Source organism: Agelaius tricolor, unplaced genomic scaffold (genome assembly GCF_023055355.1).
Source record: "Agelaius tricolor isolate 1412-34295 unplaced genomic scaffold, bAgeTri1.0.p SCAF_34, whole genome shotgun sequence".
NCBI classification, from domain to species: Eukaryota; Metazoa; Chordata; class Aves; order Passeriformes; family Icteridae; genus Agelaius; species Agelaius tricolor.
In genome coordinates, this window is record NW_027269294.1 from 155,001 (window position 1) to 162,782 (window position 7,782).

The 7,782-nt window shown below is 47.1% G+C and overlaps 1 long non-coding RNA gene across 2 annotated transcripts in view; it reads right to left on the reverse strand.

The window, feature by feature from the left end:
• Positions 1-5,624, reverse strand: part of LOC139602580 (uncharacterized) — a 6,089-nt gene extending 465 nt beyond the window's left edge. The window contains exons 1-2 of one of the 2 annotated variants that reach the window (XR_011683306.1): positions 5,463-5,624; positions 1-3,872 (exon numbers count right to left, since the gene is read on the reverse strand). The exon at positions 1-3,872 is cut by the window's left edge and continues 465 nt beyond it. This is a non-coding gene — a long non-coding RNA (uncharacterized lncRNA). The other variant, XR_011683307.1, reaches the window with a different exon arrangement.
• Positions 5,625-7,782: the final 2,158 nt, after the last annotated feature.

The following is a 7,782-nucleotide window of genomic DNA, read 5'->3' on the forward strand; positions in this document are numbered from 1 at the left end:
CCCCGCCCCCAGCGCCCCTTGGAAAGACCCCAAGGCGTAGCCGTTTTGCCAGCTGCCTGATCAAAATGCCGACACCCACCTCGAGCCCTAGAAACGATTTCCCGCGACGCCGAACCCTGCAGGCGAACCGGAATGCCATCATCGCAATTGAAACGCCGCAGAAAAGCTCGTCGGGGCCGCGCCGCCATCGGTGTTCCGTGCAGGCAGTCCGCATAGACACACCGCCGGGGGCCCTCCGTTCTTCCGCCCTTTTGAGAAGGTCAAACAAACTCCGCCACGCGCCACGCCCAAGAGGGCTGCCTGGCGGCGGCGGCGGGCTGCAGTACCGCGCTCTGCCCACAAGGCGGCAGCACTGCCGCCCACCCCAGCCGGGGGCGCCGCGCGCCTTGGGCCTGCGGGCGGCCAAGGCGGCAAAAAGGAACAGGGGCCATCCCCCCCAGAAGCTGCTCTGAAATAAATGCCCCAAAACAACCAGGAAGAAGAAAAAAATCCTCCTGCCTCTAACCTAATAGGATAAAAAAAAAAAACAAAACAAAAACACCAAACCAAACCCAAACCCAACAATTTCTTTTAAAAAATATGTAAATATTTTTTAAAATAGTTTTTCATATTAATATTCACCTTTCTATTTCTAATGCGTATTGATGTATATTTATACATTTCTATTTATAAATAAATTTCTATTCTATAGTACATCTCTCCCTAGTACTTAAATTTATTTCTCTATTTTGATACATATTTTTACATAGTAAGTATATATTTGTTAGGATTTTTGCTTCTGTAACGTTTACATTATTTAAAATAATTCCCCTGCCCCTACCCGGATAAAAGCCAAAAAGAACCCCCTTTCATTTCGACTGCATTTAAATTTGTAAAAAAAATTTTTTTTTTCATCTTTATATCCACATTTATATTTCAAATGTATATTGATGTGTAATGTTTATTTTTACATTTATAATTTCCGATTTTTTATAAGTTTATATTCTATTTTACATCTGTTCCTATTTCTTCTATTTATTGACATCTTTTTATTCATATCTTTCTATATTTAATCGATATTTCTGTGTTAGGATTTTTACTTCTGTAACTCTTCCATTATTTAAAATAAAACCCCTGCCTCTACCCAAATTCAAGCCAAAAAGAACCCCTTTCTTTTCAACTCTATTTCAATCTTTTTTAAAATTGTATCTTTCAGGTTCATGTTCACATTGACATTTAAACTGTATATCAATGTATACTCTTATTTGTATTCTATATTACATCCCTTCCTATTATTTCTATTTCCTTAGGTTTTATATTTATATCTTGATTATCTATCTCAATATTTAGAAACAGGTAAGAGTAATATCTATATTCATATTATTTCAAATAAAAACCCTGCCTCTAACCCAAGAAGAGCCCAAAAAACCCCAACCCTTTCTTTTAGACAATATTTGAATAGATTTTACCCCTAGGTTTTCCTATTGATAGTCACATTTCTATTTATAATGTGTATTGCTTACTGATCCATTTCTCTTTATCAATGTCAATTTATAAATCAATTGATATTCTATATTCCATCTATTCCGAGGACTTATTTCTATATTTTTATACGTATTTTGATTCATTGATTATCTATTTCTGCCTTCAGATTTTCACTTCTGGAACACTTGTATTATTTCAAATAAAACCCCTGCCTCTACTCAAACAAAAGCCAAAAAATTCCCTTTCTTTCCAACTATATTTACATCTTCTTCTATTTCTATTCCCATTTCTCATTTATACTGCCACATAAGGTCATTTCTATTCTATACTACAACTCTTCATATTACTGACATAGATTTAGATTTCAATTTCTATCCATAGTTTCGTCATTTCTCTTTCTAGACTTATGATAGATTTCTATCTTAAGATTCACATTTCTATAATACTTCTATTATTTCAAATAAAACCCCTGCCTCTAACCAAACAAAAACCAAAGACACCCCTTTATCTAAACCATATTTAAAACTCTAAAAATCATCTCATTTTTCATCATTCTCTTCACATTTACTTTTATAATTTTTATTTATTACATTTGTAGGTATTATACATACTAGAGAGAATACCTTTTAATAGAATAATAGATATATAGTATTTTTATATCCTAGATATTCTTTTACTTCTATTTCTTTATATTCAATATTTAGAGAGATCGGTATACGCGTTATATATTTGGAGATCTGGATTTTTATTTTTATATTATTTCTATCTAGAAAAAAACCCCCAGCCTATAACCTAATAAAAAAATCCCAAAGAATCCCCAATTCCTTTTAACTCTATCTAAATATTTTTATATTTACAACCGATCTTTAGATATCTTTGTATACATATATAATAGGCTATCGTTTCTATAGATTAGCATCTGTTACAATAATATACTATATAGTATAGTTTTATGTGTTTATCTATTTGTTTTCTATATTTATGTTTACCACTATCATTTTATATTTGGTTTTATATTGATATTTATTTCTACTTTAATTAATCTATATATTAGACCGTATCAATTCATTAACCCAACGCATCAGAACCACACAAATACCGCACCTTCGGCAGCACCGGTACGCAGCCCACGCTCATCCCATCGCAGCGTATCCAAACCAAACCTATTTCTAGGACTAACAGAACAAAGACCCCACAACATTTAACCCTAAGAAAAACTCAAATCAACCGAACTGTCAAGACATTTGAAATCCCACTATAACTAGCCCAAAAGCTCCGTACATTCTCATCATAAACTTCCTCCTCAACCAATGGCTCAAAACCCCAAAAAACTCAGATACACATGGAAAATGACAGAACTGCTAGTCAAAACAAACACCCGTGAAAAATTAAATCCAACCAACTCACTAAACTCAAAACCCTACAACTGACCCTAAACATTACTAAAAAAAGCCCCCAAAGCTCTACCTTGAGGCTAACTCACAAATAATAACCAATCATCTAGAAAGGTTATCTTCCAAATTTTAAAACAACTCATTAAAAGCATGAAAATAAAAAAAATCGAAACTATTAAAATACTAAAAAATATCACTACCCAAATTGAAAGACACATTGCCTCTAGAAACCCACCGTCAACAAACGCCCCTGTCCCCCAAAAGAAAACCAGAAACAAAACAGCAAAGCAGAAAGAAATCGGAACTTAGGAACGCTAAAACCAGAACGTTCAAGAAGTTCCACCATATCCCTGATCGTACACCAACTACAAACAACGTGAAACGATACAAACAATTCTTAAAGACCGCCTTAAAACCACTACATTAAAAACCCTTTCACCAATTCAAAACTGCATTGAACAAAAGCCATCTCATAAATTAACACCCAAAACTCCAGCAGCCCAGCTGGCCCTACCAAATCTCTCTGTTGATACACACAGTAAACAAAACCAAAATCCCAGGAATACCTATCAGAAGTCTAGGAAAGAAACCTCTTGAAATTTATCCTACCTCAAATACAAACCAACCCGTCCAGAAAGTTAGCTTCACTCAAAAAAACTATTTACACAGAGGTAATAAGACCAAGAAATAAAACAACACACCAGATAACGAACCACCAACGAATACAACAGCGAAGGAAAAAAAAAAACCCACGTTTTTTTCTTTTTTTTAATTTCAACTAGCTTCCTTTATTAGCTAGAACCAAAGATTTTGCCAGGGCTGTAACAACAACAACAACTTCTTTTTCTTCTTCTCCTTCTGAAATGTCCCTTCTCCTTCCCAAATTCCTTACAACTTCTGCGTTTGAATCCAAGCCAAAAGCAAAATTCGTGCACTTGTGAGTCCGGTGCTCCTGTCAGATTCTCTGTCTCCCTCCACATCTTCTTACACTTTCAGTCTGAACGCTGTCCTGCCCTGATGGGTTTGACAGAAGAATTGGCACATGTTAAGAGAGCATTTCCCTCCCTCCCTCCCTCCCTCCCTCCCTCCCCAGAGCTGGTTTCCTTAGCGCATTTCAATCGATCCCAAGCCTGCAGTGATGCGCGCTCTGCCGGAAAGGGGAAACACGTGCTAGTGAACAGCAGCTCAGAAACAATTCTTTTCTAATGTTACCGCTCTACTTGACTGCTCGCTAACACAAGTCTCATTTTACCATTACAGGGAGAAGGCTGTAGGAAAATGTCTGATGAGCAGCCACAAAAGGCCTCGCTCCCTGCTACACAGCCTGCAACAACCTCGGCAGAGCGGAGCAGCCAAATCACCGCGCTCTCCTTGCCATGGGCAAGGGTAGAAGATGACTGGGGGAGGCACATAAAAAGAAGGGAAACGCTCCTATAAATGCACAGCCATTTGCTTTCAGAAGCCCAGAGTTCAGGATCTTCTCTAGGAAGCCAGACGTGACATGATATTTCTAAGATTTTCTTCTTCATCGAAGGAAATGTACGTACATACACACTCTTACAAACGTACCTACGGTTCTGGGGTTTTTTTTCTTCTGAAGCTCCAAGAATGATTTCCCACCTTGATTCATTCAGAAGAAACGGCCCCTGTGACTCAGGTCAGAAGGGCGGCCTGCGTTTTTGATCACGACGGCTTTTGGCTTTACCCTGTGAGCAGGAGCAGCAAGAGCTGAGGCTCAGCAGAGGCTGACCCCGGCCAGCCCCTTCCTCCCTTCCCCGTGTCACAATGACTTCCAGGCAGAAGGATGCAAAGCAGGTTTGTGTCTTTTCTCTTCAGTGCCAAGAGGTAAAAGATGTAGGCTTTGAAATAACTAATGACCCTCTCTTGGAACTCTCCCAAGGACAGTTTGAAAGCAAAGACAGAAGATTGCTGCTAAATCCATATGGGATAAGGATGAGAGCAGCAAGGATCCGAGGCCAGCAGCGTTGCCAGGCAGTGTCACGTCCCTGCCACCTCGTGACAAGGCACACAGCTGCAAAGCCCCAAAGCCTGCAAGCCCTGCAGCTGCCGCACGGATGGACCTGGTTCCCTTCCCAGGTGCCCAGAGGGACACCTGAGGGCAGGTGTCGTCCCCCGCCCCCCGAGGGCGCACCCAGAGCCCCGGGCAGGGACGGAGTCACTGGCTGCTCTCTGGGGACGAGACCCTCCCTGCAGGTGACACCGGCTTGTCCTCTCCCTGTGGCACAGGGACCTCCAGGCTCTAGGACCAGCCTCATTTTGTCAGCATCCAGGTGCTGTGCTAGAGCCAGAGGGGTCAAGGCTTTCCAGAACCATAGGATCCGTAGCATCCTTGCGGTTGGAAAAGCCTTCTAAGGACATCGAGCCCAGCTGCTGCCCCCCCAAATCAGGTCCCTAAACACCACATCTTGACATCCTTGACATGTCTCCAGGCATGGGGACTTCCCTGGGCTCCTATGCCTGAGCACCCTTTCAGTGAAGAAATTTTCCCTCCAATCCAATCTAAGCCTTCCCTGCTGCAAGTTGAGGCCATTTCCTTTGGCCGTGTCACTTCTTACCTGGGAGACCTCGGTACTTCAACCTTACCTGCTCCTTCCCTAGGCGGTCTCTGGCTTGGCCGGAGGAGGAGAGGAGGAACACTCCCACCACAGGAATGGCAGCTCAGGAGGTCCCACACCAAGGCCAGGGGGAGCAGCCGTCCTCGCCAGAGCTCGCACGTCCCTTCTTCTCAGAGATTGGCTCTGCTTTTCCTCCCGGGCAGATCTCTGCCGAGTGCTTCACAATTGCCTGTTTGGAGGAGGGGGGGAAAAGAGGTTAGCCAAGTTTTTTATCCAGACTTAGCTGCTGGCTTTGCCTCCTCCTAACTTCCTTCTGCTAGGAAAACAGCTGCCTTTGGACTTCTAGGGGCAACTTGCACGTCATGCCTGAAAAGGAACTACAGAAAAGCGCCTCATTTATAAAGCCTCAGCCAAGAAGACAGATGCAGCTGCAGCTTCGCCATGCCCACTGCCTGCAGAGCCGGCAGGCACCAGGCCAGCTCTGCTCCTCCTTCAAGTTGTTCCCAAAGCTGCTGGAAGAACTGAAGGCTCCTTTGGCCTTCCATTGCTCGGCTTGTCCCGAGAAAGAGCTTTGAGTGTTGTTACCCCTCCAGAAAGGAAGGGCCTTTCTGTCTCACACGCTCGGTGACACAAGGCTACGCAGCCTCTGCTCCAGGTGGGAAGGGCTTCCTTCCTCCTCTGACACCTGGCTGGCACAGGGCACAGGTTGCTCAGAGGTCCTGGGGCTGCCGCCCCATCGCTGCAAGTGTTCAAGGCCCGTCGGTGCTCTGCGATGAGGCTCTGAGCAAGCTGCTCGATGGAAGCACGTCCCTGCCCACGGCGGCAGCAGCCTTGGAATGAGGTGATCTTTAGAGCCCCTTGCAACCTGAATTCTTCCATGATTCTGGGAACTGAAAAAAGCGGGGAAAGAAATCTGTAAAGGTCACTAAATGCATCCAAGCACATCCCCAAGGATCCAATCCTCAGCAGCCCATGCAAGGCAAGGTCAGAGCTCTCTGCCCACCGAGGACACGGCAAGCAGCACGGACCTTTCTCCCACTCTCCAGCACGGAGAAGTGGGAAGCCAGAGGGAGTCCGTCTGTTTACAGACACCGGAGGGCGGCGGGACGGGGCGGGGGGGGACGTGGCGGGCGGTCTTACCTTGCAAAGCTGGCGGCAGAAAGGGCGGGCAGCGCCGCCGCCCCGCCGGGATTTTCCGGCCCGCCGTCGCTTCCGCCGCCTGGAGAGGCGCGTGCGCGGGCTCGGGGGGGGGTGCAGCCCCGTTCCCGTTCCGACGGCGTTCGCCCGCCCCCGCTCGCTGCCCCCGGCCCGAGGAGCGCTGCGACCGCGCCTCCGCCGCCCGCCGAAAGCGGCCCCGCCGGGCCGCCCCCCCCCCACCGGCCATTCTTCTCAGCCATCGTGTCCCTTTTGCACTCCTGAACGTCTTTCACCCCTCCCGGCCATTTACCGAGCCCGCCCCGCCCGCCGCTCGCTCCCGCCCCGCCCGCCCCTCGCTCCCGCCTGCCCCTCGCTCCCGCCTCGCTCGGCAGCCGCGCCCTTGCCCCGCCCCCGGCAGCCAGCGGCGAGGGGCAGGGCGCTGGCTCGGGGGGCTGCAGTACCGCGCTCTGGCCACAGGGCGGCAGACTCCCGGGTCCGCGATATCCCCGCCCTTTTGGCCGCCATTTTCAGAAGGTCAAACAAACTCCCGCGACAGTGGTGACGCGCCACTCCCAACATGGCGGCCGAGAGAGGACCCCCCCCCTCGGGCGAGAGAGGCGGTTACTCACATGCCGGTCAGAAACACGCCAAAATACGCCCGCCCGCGGCGCCGCTGACCCCACAGCCCGTGTCGGGTACACCTAAAACGCCACAAAAATCCCGCCGGGGCTGCGCCGGCGTCGGTGTTCCGTGCAGGCAGTCCGCATAGACACACCAGGGTCCTCCGCTTTCCCGCCCTTTTCGCCGCCATTTTCAGAAGGTCAAACAAACTCCGCCACGCGCCACGCCCAAGAGGGCTGCCTGGCGGCGGCGCCGGGCTGCAGTACCGCGCCCTGCCCACAAGGCGGCAGCACTGCCGCCCACCCCAGCCGGGGGCGCCGCGCGCCTTGGGCCTGCGGGCGGCCAAGGCGGCAAAAAAGAACAGGGGCCATCCCCCCCAAAAACTCCTCGAAAAATAAATGCCAAAAACCTGCCTCTTACCAAACAAGAACCAAATAAGCCCCCTTTCTTTCATGCCTTCTTGAAATAAATTTGATAGTTCTAGTTTTTCTAGTTCTATTCACACGCATATTTAGACCGGACAGTGATGTGTTACGTCCTTTATACCATCTATTATGCCTATTCCTATTATCTGTATTTATTCATACTTT